Source organism: Zonotrichia leucophrys, chromosome 1A (genome assembly GCF_028769735.1).
Source record: "Zonotrichia leucophrys gambelii isolate GWCS_2022_RI chromosome 1A, RI_Zleu_2.0, whole genome shotgun sequence".
Lineage (NCBI taxonomy): Eukaryota > Metazoa > Chordata > Aves > Passeriformes > Passerellidae > Zonotrichia > Zonotrichia leucophrys.
The window spans coordinates 42674277-42695837 of record NC_088170.1 but is presented as its reverse complement, the minus strand read 5'-3'; the positions used below and the strand labels follow the sequence as shown (position 1 = coordinate 42695837).

Below are 21561 nucleotides of genomic sequence, written 5' to 3'. Positions count from 1 at the left end.
AAAAACCCAAATACAAGCAGGAATTAAGTTCCTTGTTGAGTGTGAGGCTGGCTGTTGCAACAGTGAAGCCTTGCTCCTTGCCTGAAAACTCTTCTTTCTTTTTAATACCCACTGCAGGAAGTTGGTGCTCTTATATCTGAGTAATAAATTTATGGTTTTCTGAGACCCTCTATAACCTGCTCTTGATCTGGTCTAAAGCCCATGTGAGTGAATCACATAGAGTCCCATGGATTTGTCAGTGTTTATGAATCAAGCCCTATAGCTTTCAATATATAACAAACAGAAAACTCTGTGTTACTATTTTTTGTGAGTCACTTGCACCTAGATGGCTCTTAACAGGGGAGCAGCAGTTCAGTCAACGCTTTTTTCCAAGGAATTACCTCTCTGCCCTTACAGAAAAGCAGCTTCTGTTCTTTTAAGGAAATTTTAATTTTTGTCCTTTCTGTAGTTAACCATTTAGTGGTGACACACATTAACCTCATTCTTCTTCCATATTGTCAGGTCTGCTCCCATTTATTCAAACAGCCAAGCAGCTCCACCCTGGAGACCTGGTGGCAAACCCTTGCACCCCTTCCCAAACCCGTGCTGCTGCAATGTTTTTGCTGCCATCTGCTGCAGGGGCTTGTTTTGCTCATATATGCTGGAACATCTCTCTTCTCCATTGATGGAATCTGAAGGTCGATATCATCTTCTGTTTTTCCAGAACAAACTGTTGGCAGATGGGGCTTCTGTCTCTACTGCCATCCAGAGGCATGCCAGCAGGGAAGGATTTTCTGTCCCCAGATTTATTCTCAGTCCATCCCCATCCTCAGGTGCTGGTATGATGAAGGGTGGGATGGATTCTTGCTTTATTCACTGTCATATCTTGTGTACTGGGTACAAAATTTCAAAGGGTGGTAACAGGAGAGTGATTTTGCTGCTGCTGAGCCTCTCTGGCACTTACTGAAAATACACAGATTGGCAATCACTCTCATGAACTCTTAGTGCAGTTCCCAAGGGCCACGTTTCCCAACCATCACTGGCTCCCTAATAATAATAAAAAAAAAAATAATAATGAGTTGCATATTTTTTAAAACAAAACTTCTAAAGACATGTTTGCTTTTATTTCCTCTTAAGTTTTTATGGTTTACCTATCTGTGTGACTGTAAGCATCAGGGAATTGTCCTGCTTTCCCCCACCTGGTGGGTCTCAGGTAGTTAGGTCATCTAGATTGGAATGTCATCTAGGTAGCCTCATCCCTTCTCCCAGAACATGCTGGGATTGTGAGACTTGCTTTATAATCAAAGTAGCTGACAGCAAGATGCTCTCAGATCCTGGGTCTTCAAAATGCAGTCTGTATTAGGAAAACCAAAATTAATTCAAAACAAAACTTCCAGAACTTTGAGAGCACATATGAACGGGCTCCTGACAGAACAGTCAATCCTTGGTAAATGGAATTCTTGGAGATTCCCTGCTTCAGCAGCTGAATGATAACCAGTGTGTCTCTCATGCACAGTCTAATTTTACAAACCAGTACTTTCTTAAAGGCTAGTTACGGTTTTTTTCCTCAGTTCTTATTTTTGTCTGGATTAGCTTCAGGAAAGAGTGATGAGTTTGGAATGGATGAATGGATCTGCAGCCATCAATTAAATTGATAAAGCAGCACAAATTATGCCCAATGTGCAAGAAAGTCTACAACAGGTTTACTCATCCAGCCCTCCATCATACAATTTTAGCAGTGCAAACAGAAGCCTCTACAGATTTAGGATGTGCAGACTGCACAGGGTGGGTAGCTCTATCAGCCCCTTAGCAAACTGGAAACTGTTTTGCAGTGGGACATTGGAGCATGACTGTTCTGCAACAGGGCTCAGAGCCAAACTCCTCAGAGCAGCATTTGGCTGATCATTTGGATTGAAACAAATGACACATTGGGATTACCCCTTCCTGCTCCTGCAAGATTTCAGGCAGTGCTGTTTGTTTGTTTGTTTGTTTTTTTATTCATGTATTTGAAAAGAGAAAGGTATTTCAGTGCTTATGAAAAGCCAATACCCGGCAGGACTGAGAACAGCCTGAAACGATGCTGGCAAGTGCCAAGGCATTTCCTTCACCTTGCCAAAGTAGCCCAAGCTTTCCTGACAATAGCCCTATTCCCTCCTGTGCCCCTCCAGAGCAATGATTGAAAATTACACCTATGTGTTGATTTCTTCTTGTTGTTTTTTAAAATATATAGCATGTATGTGTTTTAGTCTTTATTAGCCACCATTAAAAAATAAAAGAAACAAGGGACAACAAATAAAGCTTTTATTTCAAGAAGAGTTAGGTTAAACAAATGATCAGTACTTAGCTGAAAGAGTCAGTATAGTGGTTACAGACCAGAAACCATACAGAACTGTTTTAGGAAAAAAACAAACAAACAACCCCAAAAACAAAAAAAACCCCAAAACAAAAAACCACAACAAAACAAACAAACAAATTAAAACCCCAAAAAACAACCCAACAACAACGGCAAAAAAAAACCCCAACAACAACAAAAAACCACCCTGAGATAGCAGGAAACAAAGAGTTATTCAATTGAACAAGTGATAGACACCTGTGAAGGGGTCAAGGGATGCAAGACCCAAGAATGTGAAGAACATTTCATTTTAAATACCCCACTTAAGCCTGTTGCATGGAAGGGAGTTTATGCTGGAAAAGGCTGGATATATTGCTGTGCCTATCAGCAGTGACAGAACATAAAGAGCAGCAGTGCTTGATCAGACTTTCACAGGTAATGTAATGTTTCTATTAGGAATTAAATATAAAACTTTGTGGGGTTTTATAATGCAGAAGCAGGCAGACTTGTAACAAACAATAGTTTAGTGGATATTTGCAGTCCAAAGCAATGGGGTCCAACTCTAAAATGATACTTAACAGTGCTATTGCTTATGGAGGAGAGGTAAACCCACCATCTACACACAGATCTATGCCAATACACAGCAGCCCAGGACGCAGGGCTGTAATGATTTTTTAAGCTTAAAACACTGCTTTAAATGTTACATAAAAATGATAGCAATGGTATTGCTAATATGACTGTTTAGTTTGTGTATTAGTGTGCTCAGTTGAAGGTGAGGGCATACACAGGACACCTTCAGGGTGAGGCGCCACCTCCCCCATGAATTGTGTCTGCCAAAGGCTGCTCAGAGCCAGAGTAGCCTCTGGGGGGTGTGGGATGGAGATGGGAGCAATTCCCAGGTACCCAGCATGGCCCAGGGAGACACTACCGGCTGACTCCTGGGTGCTGTAGCTAAACTTCCACAACAAGAAGAAGTGGCTGTGGGAAGGTTGAAGATTTGTAGGACACAGCCTTTCTGTCTGGATGTGCCCTCTCCTGTAAATGCAGGGAAAAAACCAAGTACCTAAAAAGCTTTATTTTTTAAAATACATTAATTGTTTCCAACTTGCAAAGAGAAACTGTAGACTTTCCAGAGTGATGTGCAACAAAAGTACATGTGATTAATTTCCTTTAATTGAAATGTTTACATAGACCTTATTGTAACAGTTGGTTTCAGTGTTTCACAGATTTTAGGGTTAGGAGATGTCCTTTAGCCCAAAATTTCTTCTCCATTGGGGATTGTATCATAGGAGACTGAACTGACTGAACCCTAAGCCCATCTGTACCATTGACTCCTTTCTGTCCTGCACAGAAGCAAATAGTCAAACCATATGGCTTAGCTTCTCTCAAGATTTTTGCAGGTTACAGGGATCTTGAGACACCTAGGCTAGCTCTGAAATATATGAATGGAGTCTAGGAGTCATGTTGAGATGTGCAACATATTTGGGATGAGCTTTTTGCATGGGTCTCCTTTTTTTCTCATATCCAGGGTGTCAGCATAGGCATCTCTTCATGCTACTGAGCAGGATTGTATAGTGACTATAATGTCTCTAGAGATCATGGAGATTGAGGAATGCCATTGGGATATGGCCTTTCTAAAACTGGATTTGGATATCCTCAATTGTCTTTTCCTGCACTGGGAGTCTTGAACCTGTGAATCTTAGGGTCTGCCTGGTTCCCTATGAGAGTTTCTGCTGGTGCACAGGAGGTTGCACAAAGCACCTCAGTTGTATAAGGGAACAGCAGAAGCCAAAAGCATGGTTACCATAGCAAAATACCAAACATGGATGGTAACATCCATGAACTACTGTAGTAGTTCAGAGAAGAGATGTGAGGGCCAAGGAAGAAGTGCCAGAAGAACATGGCTGCTTTGCGGTTTGTTATTTCTATACTTGCCAAGCTGGCCACTGGATCACCAGGAGTGTTTTCTTGTACTCTTTTAAAAATTTTTAAGCCTAATGATGAACTGTTTGAAACAGCATTTGACTTCCAATTTAAGTAGCTTTAAAGAATTTCTTTAAATAATCAGAATTGTATGCTAAAAAGAAGAAAAGCCACAGTGAAGACTGGAGAATGGAACAGCAGACTAAATAGACTGAATCCCAGTAAACTGCACTTAGGCATGTAAATAGTAGTATTGATTTCAGCTGAGCTGTTGTCATGAGGGCAGCCAGCTCACTCTGGGCTTAGTGCATTGTCATCCAGATAGAGCTAGAAGAGATCTCAAAGGTAGATATGCCTGCTGCCTGTTTATAAAAAGAAACCTAGAAAGTTTTCTGCCCTAAATGGAGTCAGAACTGTGCAATAGATGTGCATAAAAATTAGGCTAATGTTCTGCCTCCAAGCAAATAGTTACCAACCCTTATAATTAGTAGGTACAGGTTACAATTCTTTAGAAGTTTTGATGTGCATTCCTCTTTGACTTTTTAAACAAATCTTTAAAAGACCAGTGTATTTCCTTAGGTATGCCTTTACTTTTCTCTCTGAAGATTTCCATTTATGGTTTTTGAAATATTGGCAAGTATGCAGAAGATATAGGTTGTGCTATTGCAAAACCCAGCACAAGCCAGCACCAAGCAATTGCCATACAGGGACCTTAAATTAGAATTATAACAGGCTTGTTAGTAGTTGAGCTGAATACTTGATTTCTTCAGCTAGTTGACCATCCAGCAAGATAACAGAAAATGTATCTGAGGTGAACAAAAGAAAGGGATTTCCCAATTAAAATGAAATCCAAAATTAAGGTTTATAAATTATGTTTTTTGTTCTCAGCCCAAGCTGAATGATTTTTTTGTCGTAGAGAAAAATATTTTCCTGCAGGCTAGGTTTCCTTCTCCTGCCAGTGACTTTAAAATGTTTTTTTTTTTGAATAAACATTTCAAATTCTTGCCCACTACAAATATGCCATTTTTGATTGAAATAGTTTGTGGAATTTATGGCCAGATTTGTTGGCCTGAGGTGTATTTTGAAGGAAAAAGAATCATTGCAAAGGAAATTTGTTCTGCTGTCTAGCACTTCTATGGTCCTTTCTGCTTCCCTGGATACTAGTTACATATTTCCACTTCACTTTGTTTTCTTTAGGGAGAAGATAGTGTTATTCAAGCCTTTTTTAATGCAGTAGTTACAAATTTACACAGTGAGCAGAAGGACTTGGTGTGTTGCTTTCTTTGGGTACTTATATTCTCATGTATATTGCTGGCCCAGCTGGGCACTGGCACTGGCTTCTGGACCAACCATCTATAAAATCAGGCCAAGTTTTGCTCAGATCAACTTAGGATTGCTGAGATTTCCAGCCTGTGCTCTCTTATGATGAAGCTGCAATACTTTAGCACTCCTTTGTATAGATTAGAAGCTTTAATATGGTAGCACATCCCCATAATCACCACAAACAGTTGATAAGCTGGTGCTTCAAGGAGTTATTCTCATAGGTACAGGCTACAAACGAAGAAGGTGGCAGTATGTGCAGATAGATAGCAGCTTTCAGAAAAGATAATTTCCAGTAATGATTATTTGTTAATGCTTCCACAACATGAGAGCAGAATAAGGGCATTCAATTGATTATGAAAACTTAACAAGAGGTGCTCTTTGTATGAAAGTGTGGCAGGCGAAAGAACTGTTTGGGACCAGTGACATCTGAATTTCTTGCTTTGCTACAGCTTGCCTAGACATAATTAAGGTTGAAAATAAAAAAAATTAAGGTTGCTTTTCTTCCTCTGGAGTATAAAATGTCTAACAGAAGGGGAAGGCAGAATTTTTGTGAGAAGTGTTGTCCTGTTTCCAGCATTGGTCCAATGTTTGTTTTTTGTTATGTGTCAGACTGAGACTTTTGTTACTTCATGAGCCTCTTAGTCAATAAACTAAGAGGCTCATGAAGTAACAAAAAACTAAGTTTAGGTTTGAAGAATGTGTGACGTCTTATAGTATACATTTCATAGAAGTATTGTGGCTGAACAGGAAGCCACAGAAAGCAGATACTTTCTTCCTTGATTTCTTAATAGTGCTCCGTAATCTGTTTAAGTTCTCCTTGACTTGTGACTGGAGTTATTTAAGAACAATAACCCTTATGCAGTTGCGTACAAAACCTGTGCCGAGGTAAGAGGTGGACTATTTACTGGTCTTTTAAATTTGAGAGCCAAACTAGTCTTTTCCAAACTCCTATGAGTTAGGTGTCTGGTGTCAGAGACCACAGCTCTGAGCAAAGGATGACATGATTACAAGGGTTTGATGAGAGCTGTGGGGCTGGAACAGGGCAAGGGGTGCTCCCAAATCCTGCTCAAGGATGGCTGCTGGGATGGAGGTTGCACAAGCATGTCATTTATGCCAAGGGATTGGGCTCAACACATTTCAGAGGGGTGGAACAGGAGATAGAGTTAAGGAAACCATGGAAATTTGGGACTGTTTTCAGACCCCAAAAGCAGACTGTGGTATCGGACAGTAAACATTATTCAGCAGTATGAATAGGAAATTGTTCCTGCTTTTCTACAGATCCATGCCATCACTGCATGCAAACTGCACATGGTGTGCACGTTTGATGTTGGGCCCCATACCCAACCTGTGTGCTTCTAAGTTCATTTCCTGACAACCCTGCAGTGTTGCAGAGATGTCATGATTCTGAGGCTGAAATGTTGTTTGGATGTAAAAAAGACATGAAAGACCCTCAGGGTGCCACCAGCAGCCTGTCACTGTTGTGTGGGGCTTGCACCATGCCTTCTCAGAGGTTTTAGCACTGCTAAGTGCAATGATGTGCCTGGCACAGAGTCACACAGACATTTTCCTCAGCAGCCCTGGCTGCATGTGAGCGGGTGTCTTGTGTGCCTGGGTATCTCTATTCGCTTGCCTTGTGGCATTGCTTTGAGGCTGTCACCCTGGCTGTATGATCACAAACCTACTAAACCATTCCTCAACCCCTCAGAAACCTGAGAATTTGTGTAATGTGGAGATTTTATCTACATTTCGTGTGGGAACATAGGTTTATACTGAAATAGTTGTATCAGTTCAACATCTCGTGAATGTGGTTACACACTGTAGATGCAGGATCAATTTAACTTTACAGCAGAAGGATCAGAGAGCTCACTTGGGTCTTGTAACTGGATATGTGTAATCAGCTTCTGCTTGCGGGCTGCCTGATTAGGCAAGATCTCAAAGCATTACTATGTCAATTTAGTCCTTCTGAAATGACTGTGGACTTTGTGTCCACAAAGCTCTGTAGACATGTGCAACAATCTCAGTCCTATGTATGCACTGTATAAGTATATATTTAACCTCTGCAAATGTAGAATGTGGTGTGTTGGGGACACTCAGTGGCACTTGATCCACACATGGCTTTCCCAATGTTCCTCTCCATCCACAGTAGCACAGGGTAGCCACTGGGACAGGCTGGTTGTCCTGTGGTAGTGCTGATGGGACACCTAAGCAGGAGCATCCTGGGATACTACTGTGGGGCATGGAGTGATGGGGAGAAGGCTGAGATTTGGAAAGCTGCTAGGAGAAGGATAAGGCCCAGGCTAAGGAGGCTGCTGCAGCCATTAGCTCCAGCCTTGGAGAAGGCTGAGTCTTCAGCCTCCCTCCAGCTGTTCTCACTTCTCCCCCTTTCCCAACCTCAGCCCAGTTTTTTCATGTGCTGAAAATGTACTTGGTCTGCATCTTGTCTTTACCAGTGGTTGCTGGGGGAGGGAGGGAGGCTGGTATTTTGTTTTTAGTTCCTCCAGAAGCTCAGCCCTCATTGATACTTGCCAGGTCTGAACTGTAGCAGAGACACTTTAAGCTCAGAACAGCTTGAGTGCATACATGTCTGTGGGGAAAAAAAGAGAGCTGGTTGGTTTTGTTTTAATAATAAAATAAAGGTCCCACTAAAATTCACCCGTGGGCCAAGAAACAAACATGATAAATTGCAGCCCAGAGGGTAATTCTTCTGGAAAGGTAAAATTATCTAAAAATAGCACCTTCGAATGAAAATGCTTCATTGACAATAACTACAGTGTTGCTACGGTGATGCTGGAAAAAAATGATCGTTGTTATACAGCCACAGAACTGCTCCCCCGCCCTCCCATGCCATGAATCAACTGCTACTATTAAAATCACAGACAAATTTTGTGTTATATTTCAATTTTTTTTCCTTGTCCAAATGCTTCTCTGTTCTAGTGCATGTCCCACAGACAAATGAAACACCCTCAGGGGAAGGCATTGAAATAAAATTTATTGGTCAGCTCAGTGTGATCTATTTATGTATTATCTCAATTGCAACTCATGCTCTTTCTTTTGTCAGAACAGCTTGCTCCAAGAGTGGGGAGGCAGCAGTCAGAGCAAGATCCAAAGGTAATAGCTTGATGGGACTGTTAAGGGATTTTTTTTCCATCCTGCAGCAAGTAAAAGACATAATACTGATGAAATCCAGAGCCTTTTGTTTCAACAGGTTTCAAGTTAAACACCTCCCAGGGTACATGCTATCCTGGTTTGTGAGGATTATGAGAAATGAGGAAGTTGAAACTCCAAATTTCTTTTAAGAAAACATAGTTTGGCAACAGTGTTTCTTTTAGCATTCTTGCATTCTTACCAACAACAGAAGAGCTGGATAATACCCTTTTGATATACTCAGCCCATTCAGGCCCAGTTTGGGGGATTTGGAGTGCAGCATGACTTCAAAACGTTTATGGCTCTGCAAAGACTGTATTTGCAGGCAAGTAGAGCTTCACAATCTTTTATATGGCAGCTGAAACCTACTTAACCGTCTGTCTTATGTGAAGCTGGTAAATGGCTCTGTTTATACAGCAGCTGCATCTCAAATGCAATCCATACAGCTGGCAGCAGACCAGTTGCAAGGTAGATGATATTTTAATTTCCCCATCAAATGCTGTCTGTAATTTGTGAGGCTTTCCTTAGACAAATGAGCCAATATTAAATCACACAGCAGGTACTGTGTGGTGCTTCCTGCCTTCCTTGAGGAGCCTGGAGTATGCCAGTTACACTGTAGACAATGTTGTATGAGCATGAAAAAAAATATATCCATGTGTTCATAAAATTAAGTTTAATTTCTAGCTTCATATAGAGTCTCTGACTTTCTCCATGTTGATTTTGGGCTAGAGCCATCAGTATGCAGACAATTGCTTCTATGTGGCACCTGGCCTTACCTAAAGAAGATACAGCATCAGTTTCATGGGCTCAAGAAATTATATAATTAGACTTTTAGGGGATTTGTAGCTCTCTGAAGCTAGGAATTGAATTTTATGAAGAGTAATTTTAAGAGTGGTTGACTGGCAGCGTGGGAGGATGGAGCATTAGATGGCAAAGGAGGAGGGTTTTATTAAATGTTTTTCTCTGCTTTTGCTTCAGGATAATTATTGGGCCAAACTGCATTGAATTCAGAGGAGATGGATGCATCTGAGACTTTGCAGTGTTACATAATATTTTTAAACAGTGACTCAAACTCTGGCTTTGCTAGCTGGAAGGTTTGGTGCTCTCCTTTGTAGCTGGTATTCCAGTGGTGAGGAAGAGTAAGAATGTGCAGGAAAGTGAGGCTGGATTTAGTTTTTCATACTGCATGCAGGAAGATAATGACGGGCTCTTATCTCGATGTGGCACTGAATGAAAAGATTCAATTCAGGCAGAGCATTATAGAAACATAAAGAATTTCACAATGCTTTCCTCCACATATTTATATATAGCATATTCCTTTTGTTCAGCTTTGCACAGAGTTCAGGTATGAAAGACTGTGTTTAGAAGGTATTGTGATTCAGGTTTAAAGTGATGCTGATCCACACTCACTGAAAATAATGAAAGACTTTTTCTGACTTCATCAAGCTTCAGTTTGGGGTTACAAGGCAGGGGGCTCAGACATGAGACCTCCCTCATGCATCCTAATGCTCTAACACAATTGCTGATAGCTCTGACATAGAGAGCAGAATTTACACTTCTGAAAGTCATTAAATGCAGACCTGTTTTGCTGCCTGCAAATACACAGAGGGAAATAGGTATGCCAGGTAACAGCAGAATTGGGCACAGCCACCAAGGTGATTTTCAGAAGGTGAGAGGCATGGTGTCCAGTCCAAAGGGTCTGACATTCAGTGGGAGCCTTGCCCAGAGGTAGGATACTGATGGGCAGCTGCCTGGTGTCACAATGCCTCTTTGGGAGGCAGCTTCTCCCAGGTCCTGCTGGTCTATGCAGCCCCTGGTTGGGGAATGGAGGAAGTACATACCTTCTTCTCTCATGCTGCACCTGCTTACATTACAGCCCTCTTTGTAATTCTGAAATGGAATTGGATCAATAGTTTTGAGAACTGAAAAACAGCATTTCAAAGTGATATTAATTCTTGAAGAGCTGAATACTTACACAAACATACATAGGTATCTGCCTTGGGGGACCAAACTATGTCCTCCATGTCCAAACAGGACAGATTATGAAATTACAGGTTCACTGACTGTACATCAAAAGGAAGGTCACAGTGGAAACGTTTTTCTTAACTGGAAGCTTAGCTCCTGTTGGAGTTCTTGCTGGTGGGAGGTAACATTTACATGCTGGTAAAGTAAGATTCCTGGACCAGCCTTACGTGGGGGTTAACCATTCCTTCTCATTTTACAGGGTCTGTCGTTAGTGTACAGGTAGTATAAGACGGTATGTTATTTTACACAGAGGCCACCATTGTCATCTCCTGGAATCATTTTAATACGGGTTACAGCTGCTGAATACTTTGCATCTGTATGAAAATAAAATGAGATTCTACAAAGAAATCATCTGGCATCTCTGTTCTGGAAGAAGCACAGGCTTAACAAAGAGTAGTTATCTAGGATCTGCTTATTTTTCGTCTGGCAGAGCAGTTGGTGTGAATACATGCTGTGTAGTGCTAGATCCCTTGGGAATCCTTCGAAGTATGTTAAACACTATCTACGTTTTTCTCCTCCTTTCCTTAATGACTCGCTGACTTTTATGAAGGTATATAATTCCTTTCTCTTCTCTTTTGATGGCAAGTGAGTTTGTTTAGCAAATGATGGTCTCTTAGTTCTCCTTTCTGGGCTTTAAAACTAAACATTTGTTCAAAAATTTGTAAAAGGTACTGTGGTGTTAGCTTGAAGCTTTAAAACTTCGCCTGTCCTTGGATGAATATGCATGAAGGGAAAATAACTCAGAGGGCACGATCTGTTATTGCCTCCAGAAAACAGGCAAAAAAGACCCTCTGTGGATCCAAACCAACAAAAAGTTAACTTTGGGCTTTCACAGGAGTACAGGAGGAGTATTTTTCTAAATAACAATAGAGGCTAAAACCAGGATCAGATACTTGACAAGAAGATAGGAAATGGCATATGAAAATCATTCCTCTGTGGAAGGCTAGCGCATAATCTGCGTCCTCTTTTAAGATCCAGAGAAGACCTTTTTGCTAATTTTGCCTCTTTTGAGAGCTTTTCCCTCTTCTGTAGAGGTAGCAGCATGTGGAGAAGCACCTGCAAATATCTATAAGATGTGCCTGACACACAGCTGTGTGCTCACCTTGAAGTCCCGGTGTTTTTAGAACAGACAACAAAGACCCCATTGCCTGCAGTGAGTTGTGTCAGTACAGGCTCCACCAAAACACGTCCCAGGCTGGCTTGAGAGGCACCCTGAGCTCTTCCACTCACTTTTGAGCATGTGCATGGGGCAGCCCTGGTGTGGACAGGATAACAGAGGCAAAGCAGGTGAGAGTGGAATGCCTTTAACAATGGCTCTCAGCCTTAGCACACATGCCTACTTCCGTTTGTGCATCTCCATTATCATCTGCCCTCTTTAGCTATTTCAAGTAATGGCAGGCTGAGGGCAAGTGAGGGACAGAGGCATGAGCTAGCCCCCCATCACCCTGAGGCTGATGAGTTTCTTTCCTTGAAAGACCCTTCCCAGGCCCTGTGTTTCTGATTCACTTCCTGCAGTAATTACTGTGGCTGATGTTAAGGGCTTGTAATTTCCAGTGCATAAATTCTGCTATGGCAGAATCATTGCATTTTATATCCACTGGGATTAAGCTAATCTGTTGTGTTATGCTGGGAACTCAGAAAGTAAGAGGAACCCTTTCATACATTACAACATCATTTAGTAGAGGTTATTTAAAAGTTGCTAGAGCCTCTTTATAAAACAGTGATCATGAAAGCACTCATCTGCCGTATATTTATGTGATGTGCAGTGCTTACACGGCAGTTAGTAGAGATTGAGGAATGAGTAAACAGATGTCCTTGGGAGTGATCTCAGCCTTGGCCTGAAAAACAGTGTCTTCCAGAGTGAGATGTGGATATGTTAATTGCTGATCTTGTAACATCACCGGCTGCTGCACTAAATAAGTCCCAGGTGTGTGAAATATCATCCATTTGTCTCGTGTTTCAGCAACTGAATTCGTGTAACAGAGAACTTCCATGGGCTACAGGCTGAGATTTTATCTTCTCTGCAGCATCAGTTCAAATGATTCTTGAGTCCTTGGCCACACACAAAACCTGCCCTTCTGGGTGTCGTGGCAAGTAGGAGTTGGGGCAGCAGGCCCACCTGGAAATATACTCAGGTACATCTTTGCTTCCAGATGCTGACTGGCCCTCTCTGTAACAAGGGTCCTGAAATGACCATCCTGCTCTCAAGCAAGGATATTCTTCTCATTTTGCTTCAGGACCTTTTGCTACTCAGTGTGCCCAGAAATGCAAACAGACCTCACTGTGTTGACTGCCAAAGAGCTACTCGTGGAAGCCCAGGAGACTGGGTGATTTTCTCCAACAAGGCATTGCTGTGTCTGGTGCTCCATGTGATGTACACATGAGGATGTACTGTCTCTAGTAAAGTTTTGCAGGATGTCCGCTCAAAATCAGCCTCAGCTGAGCAGGGCAGCCAGTGACCTGAGCTAACTTAGCAACAGAGGCTTATTTGTAGTGATCAAAGTCATCACAGACTGTTCTGTTGTCTTGAATGTGACTTTTGCTTAATAAAAACACTCAATAGGAATATATCTATTGCTCAGGGTTTCATCTGTGGCTTTGTAATTCAGTGTATATCTCTGTAAATGTTATGCTGAGTTCCTGACAATTTCATAAGGCTACAAGCACTTATCCTCTTGGACAACACAGAACAGTTTTGCTCTGATACTTCTTTTTCTAGCTGATTGCACCAACAGCACATCTGCTCTCTTGGGTTAGACTTTAGCTCTGAGTTTGGTGCCATCCCACTATCACTGCCTTCAGCCTTGAGACTGTCTATTCCACAAGTGAAAAAATGGCTTTGCCCAGAGCTGTTTTTGTTTGTTTGGTCTTGGTTTGTTTTGGTTTTTTGTTATTCTAGCTCAGTAAAGCTGACCTTGTCTTGAGGTTTTGAAGCCCACAGATCCACAGATCAGAGCCCTAGGGAAGAAGCAGTATTGTTAAATACCTAATCACTGTGCAGAACTGACAGTGAGTAAACCCTGATCTCTCAAGATGCTATCTTCAGTTAGCTTTATGTCCCCCCCCTGAAGTTCCAGGAGATACAATGGTCTGCCAGAGGTGAACTTCAGCTGAAAAGAGTCCTGTGAGCAGTAACTTGTTCTTATTTCCTACAGTTCAGCTATATCTGGGAACTTGTTGATCGTGATTCGACTAACAGGTCTATGAGTCAGTTTTGTGAGTTCGGCTTTGGAAATAACTGTATTTAGTTCCAAGAATAAGAGCTCTGTTGTCTCTCATGACCTGCTGTTCCCATTCCAGTAATTGACCACAATAGTCAGCATCCTGAGGATCATGCATTTTTGGACCTACATTGTTGTTCTTGCAGAGGGAAAACCTCTTTGTATTCTTTAAGTGCATTTGTATGCGTTCCTGTTGTAGAGTGCTTAAAGGGATTAGCAAAAGATCATCTATCATGGATAGCTGGCTAAAGGAAATAATTCCTCTTAATCTTTGTGATTTTCCCTATATTGACACTTCTCAAATTTTTTCACAAATAGTATAATTTAGAACAATTTTCTTAGCACATCTGAGGACGTCTGTTTTCTCTTTGGAGCCTCACCTGTTGCCATAACATAATTATTCCCTTGACTCATCTTTGTTCCGTTGCTTATAAAAGTCACAGTCTTCACTAACTTCAGGTTAAACAGGGCTGTATGCAAGAATGCAAGGAAAAAAGTCAGTCTCTGAGAACTTAAGAAAGAGCAGGATTAGAGATGCCTGGTAACCTTAACACAGTCCCTCTGGGTGTTATAGAATAGACTTTGATTGTGTAGTTTTATGTGGCCCATGGGCCTTTCTAACTTGAGCCAAACTAATGCATGGCTTAGAACAGGAGCCAGTGTTGGCATGTGCTTCAGCTTTCCTTCCCTGGGCACCCAACATCCTTTGTTTGCACAAGAGATGTGAGGCCTTTTGGCTACTGTTCTATGTGTGGAACCATTCTAGACCTTGCCAGTGGTATTTCCAGTAGCTTGTAAGAGGAGGTTTTCTCTCAGGGTGCACTTTCATAGACATTAGAAAGCAAATTGAGGGTCGGACCCGATGGTCTTAAAGGTCTTTTCCAAGCAAATGATTCCATGGTTCTGTGAAGGACAGAAAACAACATATGACATTATAATTCCTTTTCTGTCTACCATGTAAGCAATATGTCCAGTATCTAAATCATAGTGCAAACCTAACATTTTGGGAGAGCTGTAGCTTACAGTCCCAGTAACCGAAAGACAACTCTGCATTTACCCATCCCTAGCATTATTTTTCAGGGCCTAGAACCAGGTTTTCTTTGCAAAAGCTCAAGGAGTCTTGCTTTATGTGCCTCTGAAATGTTCTTTTGTTGGATTCTAGTGCATGTGTGTTAGGAAGAGAGATGCTTGGTGAGCATGTAGTTTTGCTGTCATGCCGTGCTTGTGTGGGGAAGATGTGAGCAGGGTGGCTGCTCTCAGCTGTGCCTCACAGCAGATCCACTGCAGGGGACAGGCAGCGTCCATGGCTAGCAAGGATGTTTGACACAGGAGAAGAATTGATCAAATGGTGCTGGCTCTCCTTTATCTCATAAAATGTCAAAAAATACTCAGTAGAATACATAGACTACTGCCCAAGTATGTTATTGCTGCAGGGGATGCTGTTCTCTGCTTGCTAATGGGAGCAAATGTGGTTGTAGACATCAGTGTAGGAAAATCTGGTCCCCTGAACCAGTCTGGAGCTGAAGCCTCAATCAGTCTGACCAAATTAGAACATTTATTGTCCTGATCTAGAATATTTATTGTCCTTCTCAAACACATGAGCAACCAGTTTCAAGATAACTTCCTCAAGGAAGGCACATGCTCCAAGATATGTAATTCTCCATTCCCACAACCTCGTTTGGGAAGATGGGAATTACAAATTTGTAATTAGTGCAGCACTATTTCTTGGTTTCCATCTCAAGTTTTGTAGCAACACTTTGGATCACAAAGCCTTCCTGATGTACTTCTTAACCTTTTAAAGGGAGTATCAATATAGGATGATGTTTGTGTAGCAGCTAATACTTTTTATGAGAAATCAAGTGGCACATACCACATGGCAAGATTCTCTGAAATCACACATTTGCCCTCAAAATGTGAAGATAATTGCACTCTTGTGTGTTGAGAAACCATAGCAGTCATGGAAAGAGATACTGATGGTGATGATTTTGTAAGGACCCCCAAGATTCTTAGCACTTAACAGGGGATGGAGTAAGTTTTTCTATTACTTTTTGTAGCTATTTCTTAAAAAAGCAGAAGGCACAGTTCTTCAAAGTGACAGAACAGCTGCTTGATTTTCACAACGACTAAGCACAGGCTTAATGCTAAACGCATGCTTAAGTGCACAGCTCTGTCAAGATGATGAGCTAAGTTGGAGTCTGACATTTTCTCCAAAATATATGTAAATTAGATCTGTAATATGTGATTTCTGCAGGCCACTAAGTAAATCAGCTGAGTGCCAGTTCAGACATGTGTACTCTGAGGCAGACAGTGCCTGTAATGTCCATCCATACAAACAGCTCCCTTCTCTTTCCTGAATGAAAGGCAAAGCCTATTCCAACTTAGAGAATGATGCCAGTAGAAGTGGTGAATGTCTAAAATGGGTCTGTGTTACTGGCTGTGTTTCTGGTTTGCTTCGCAATCAGTTGTCATGAAAAGAATTTACCTTTGTGAAAAAGACCATATGAAAACATGCAATTGTGCTTTGTGAGTGTGATTGAAAATGAAGCCCAAAATAACCAAGGACTCAGTGTAATGGATAAAATGGGTGTTTAGTATTTTGTCTGGGGGCATATGCTGGTAGTGGTGAAAAAGCTGGATGTATAGACTTGGTTTAATCTGCTAAATGATAATTTCCCAGCAAGTAGCAAAATTTGGCAGGATTTGTTGTTGTTTCTATGATAGTATTTGTTGCCAGAAGTCCAGTTTGATCCAGAACTTTATACATACACTACCGTACCAGACTGATTACAGTTACATACTTTTTTCTTTTTAAGCTTTACCTAATGGATTTCTAGTTCTCTTGATATCTAAAGTGAATTTCTCTGAAGCTGAAGAGCTCCTTTACTGCAGAGAAAATTCTGCTCCTGTCTCTGTAGGAAGAAGAGGGCCCCTGTGCAGGTGTAACGCGATGATGGGCCAGGGAAGCTCAGATGGAAGGGTTGGAGGTTTGCACCATCTGATACAGAGCTCAGCTCCTTGAGGCTCCTGGCAGGAGGCTTTGAAGGGGTGGAGGAATGCTGCTGGGTTTGGTGGCCATAACTGAGCTGCTCCAGAGCCTAGCAGAAGGAGCTGCTTGCCATCCCCACGTCTCCAACAGCCACCCATGGTGCTGACAGGGGCTGCTGGCAACTGTAGCCAGCAGGATTGGCCATAGCAGCCTGGCAGCCTTGTGGTTAGAGGTGGAGGCTTCTTGGCAGTGCTCAGTAGGATGGCTCTTCATGGGATCCAGGGTTCCACACTCTCCAAATCCCATTATGCTCTTCAGTGGAAGGATGAGTGATCCATCCCCAGGGAATGGAAAGAGCTTATGTGACAAGGATGGTACTGTTCATGTCCCATCTGGATGTGTGCGAGGGGGGTGAAGCAAGTTGTATGAGAAGTTTAGCTCAGGTAAGGTATCATTACCTCAGGCTGTTACCACAGTGTGAAAAAGGGTTCTTTGTAAAGGTTTAGCATCTAAACACAATATTACAATGTCATCCAAGTGAGTAAATGTAGGACTACAGCTACCATGAAGGCTTACCTACACTCAACTAATTACAGGATCAATATTAAAACATGAATCACAGCTTAGTGTGATTTGTATCAAGAGTAAGAGGAATAAATCAAGCAGCACGGTGTATTTAATTTTGTAAATGCTGGGAAAATGCATACTATTCTCCAATTGATGTAGCAGCAGGAATTGCCAACATCTTGTAGGAGGAGAAAACTCAGACTGAGGATTAATGCTCCTTACCCAGAGCTGTAAAAGCTCTTGGTCATAAGAGGCATTATTCTCAGGTACTCTTTTTAAAAAAAAATTAAAATCCTGGTTTTCTCATGAAATGTACATAGCATCTGTCCATTTTGACCTTGGTAGGAGGCAGCCAGGATGGGAAACTTTCCTTTTCTGTCAACACCACTGGGGTGTGCTCTGTCTTGTTGCCTGGTTGTAAGCAGGGGTTGTGCCTCTAGGTTGTCAGTTCTGCTCATTTTTATATCTTTGTACTTGCATAGTTTCCATTGCTTTCATTTCATTTATTCGCCTTTAACTGTCTATAATATGGTGACTTCTGCCACCCAGTCCTGGGCAACATCCCAAGTGGCATCTTCTGCTGGCAAACCCTGTCCTGGAAGATCTTCATGCTCCAGCTTTTCCAGAAACCAGTGGGGAGAAAATAACCCAAAAAAACCCCAAAACAACAAATCTAATTTCATTTGTTTAACTTCGCACTGAGTCACATGCACCCTTAGCCTGAGGGACAGACCTGCATTCCAGGCAGTGTTGCCTGAGGACTCCTGTCAAGAAGCTTCATGAGAATTTCTGAAGCTCATCATGTCAGTGCAGAGAGGGCTTAACACTGGCTCTCAAACCTAATCCCAGGATGTCTGGGGTCTAACTGTCCAACAGTGTCCAATCCCAACCTCGGCCTCACAAAAATTCAGGATTGAATTTGCATTCTTGTCAGAAGCACTCCTGGAGTGAGGATACTTCCCTGTGAGACTAAAAGGGGGTGGTGAACACTTTGTGCTCAGAGAATCTGAGGGGGGATGTCAGGTAACAGAGGATGGCATTTAGCAAGGTGGGCATTATTTAATAATACTAATGACATCATTGGGGTCTCAGTTACCAGGTCCCCTCTGAGCAGGGGTGCTTGTTGGAATGGTTTTGCACATGTATTTTTGGACTTCTGTGCTTGTATCAAGCATAAATCATCATTCTAATGGCATAAACAAGAGCTATGACATGGCAGTTAGTGGCATTATTGGCTAAACAAGAGTTAATTAAAGGGGATATAAGGTACTAATTTTTCAGACTGAAAAGGAAGGATTGGGGTGGAGGGATGCCCTAAAGCAATGCTATTTTACCTAATGCCAGATATGTGAAATGTATCCAGAAAGCATTGATTTTTCCATTGGAGGTCGTACTTCATTCACCTCATTTACCTAATTATTCCTAAAGGCAGGGGTTTAATAAAATGACTTTGGAGAAATCATTGAGATTTGCCGTCTGTAGTGTGCCAGGGTTAACTGGCTGGAACTGAGAAAGCACTTCTGTCCTGCTTCTGTGACTTCTTTGTCACCATTCATAGCAGTGTGATTGGCACTGACTTGCAACCTGGATTGCTCCCATGGGTCCATAAATCATGCTGTTCCTGTGTTCAGTGCCTCACCAGTTTGCCAAGAATGTCTCCCAAACTCCTCTTCCACCTACTTCCTCTGCTGCTGAAATACCTGAGCAGATCAGTGGAAACCACTTGTGCATTCCTACCACTGGAAGCTCCTCTCAGGCCTGCTGTGGAGGGAGGGCTTGCTGGGCCTCAGCACTTCTAGATGGAGAAGGGTTTCCACAACCTAAAGGCAGCCTTCAACTTGAGTTATTGTGGGACTAAATGAATCATTTCTTGTTGATGAGGAAGATTTATGTATAGCCAGATAAGGACTTTGAGCTCTTTCTCTGTTCCATGTTCCATGGGCCAGCCACATTGCAGATCGTTCCATCACTAATCCTTATGACTTCCCAAGATTACTGCTTGCATTGTGCTTTGTGAGTGTTGCTTTAGCCAAATAACTCCACCATACAGGAAAATCGAGTGCATTGGGATGCATTAGATTTATAAAGGTTTCAATGAAAAGGTTAAATTGATTGGCAACATCAAGTGTTCTACTTACTGCAAACCAAAAGACCAAAAAGGCTTTTAAACTCAAAAGCGTATCAGAGTATAAATCAAAACATTTTACTTTTTAGAGTGAACAAAAAGCTTGAAATTCAACAGCAGGCAAAGAGAGCCAGTCTGCTCTCTGGCCCAGAGATGAGCTGCCAGGGCACAGATTGCTTTCCTGCAGCTCAGCTGCCTCACCTCCTGATCAGGACTGCTGTGTCCAGACCATGCAGATGGTCCAGGGTGGGCAAACCACGTCCAGGGACTGACTAGGAGAGGACTGCATGGCACTGGCCCCAGGGATGGACATGGCAGACCATTGCTCAGGTGCAGAGATGAGTTTGGCCAACCTGGTCAGTATATAGAGTAGCTTTGTACTTGGAACACTTTCAGCTGAAAAAGGCTGGCATATTAATCCCCTTAGTCAGTTACCTACATCAAGTGGTCTCAGTATTTAATCTATTTTACTGTGACTGCACAGTATATGACACATCAGTGGTCAAGTAACCTTTCCCCCCACTACCTTGGAAGAAAGAGCAGGGCACAGCAAACGTTTCCAGTTACCCCAAATATTGCTATGCTGTTGGATCGTTTTGATCTGAGAAACTCCATCCTGTCAGCCATCTGAAAGCATGGGGGTGATAACAAAGAGATCATGAAGGGGTGTTTCATGTAGCTGCTAAATATTATGAAGCCTTTGGGGTCACAGGTACAAGAGGTGAAGCATAATGAAGGTCTGTTTTAATTACAGCACTCAAATATGGTGGTAATAGGCAACTGTATAAGTCTGTGTTAGAGTTAGGGTTTTCATTATGTTTTTAATGAAATGCTGCTTAGCCTGTACTAATTGACATGAACCCTGAGCAGACTGCAGCAAATGAAAACAATCTGGCAACCGGCTGCTACCATGCATTGTTTGTGTCCAGCCCTTCCTCACTGCAGGCTGCTGGGATGTGAGTGAGGTGATGGCAGTAACAGGGCCTATTCCATGGATTTCAGTATTTAAGGTGTCCCTTTTCTTCTTCCTTTCTTCCTCTTCTATTTCCAAATTAATTGAGCTCATTTCTTATACCTGCTTCACTCACATTTTTGTTTGCTGACTTTTATGGACTAGCAATGGCTTTAAGCAGCCAAGTAAAATAGACTTGTCTTCATGTCAGCTGGTGAATAGATTTTATATGTGGATTGGTGGGTTTTCATGAGAGCTTTACAAGTTCAGTTCCTGTTTACTCTCTGCTGGCTTCCAGGAACAGGATTTTGTATGAGCTTAACATTTTTCTTTATAATCAGTATATTGTGCTTATGATATGTCTGTTGCTGAAATGCAAGTACTAGATGAAATATTTTTATCTGAGAGTAGGTGTCTGACAGCTTTAGCCAGATTGACCTTTCAGTTGCACTTTTAGTCCTTAGGACTGCCTAGCAATTAGGTGGCTCCTTTTTTTTTAAATGAAGATTTTCATCCTAGACACATTAGCCCAAGTTTCATCTTGAATCATGTTAACCTGACTTTCAGAATATCAGGTTAAAAGCCCAGAGCCAGCTGAAAATTTAGCTGCTTTATTTTATCTGAAGTTGATTTTTGATGGTTTGTACCCACTTTAAAATATATAGGCCGTTATCTCTTACAGTGTAAACAGTGTGGAAAATGTCACATTTAATAAAAACTATGACCTCATTCTCGGCATCATTTTAAATGAGTTTCATTACTTTACTCAATATATTATTTATTCATGTATTCAAATATATTTTTTCAGTGCAGCCAGAGATATTTTGATTAATTCAAAGACTAAATGCTCTGTACTTCTCATGCAAATTGATGCAGAAAGAAAAAGGAAAAAAAGGTTAAACTCTTTGTACTCTGAGGGCTAAATGCATCATCAGAATGTAATAAATGCTGTTTGTGTGCAGTCAAGTGAGGAGTCATGTTATC

At 41.8% G+C, this 21561-nt stretch overlaps 2 protein-coding genes across 4 annotated transcripts in view; one reads left to right on the top strand and one right to left on the bottom strand.

Annotated features, from left to right (window-relative positions):
- CHST11 (carbohydrate sulfotransferase 11) overlaps positions 1 to 21561 on the top strand; it is a 162221-nt gene that overhangs the window by 113140 nt on the left and 27520 nt on the right. The window lies entirely within an intron of this gene.
- The window catches only part of SLC41A2 (solute carrier family 41 member 2), an 87145-nt gene continuing 80305 nt past the window's right edge, over positions 14722 to 21561 (bottom strand). Inside the window, exon 12 of the transcript XR_010438687.1 lies at positions 14722 to 14850. The gene's annotated coding sequence lies outside the window, so the exon portion shown is untranslated. The remainder of the gene's footprint in view (positions 14851 to 21561) is intronic.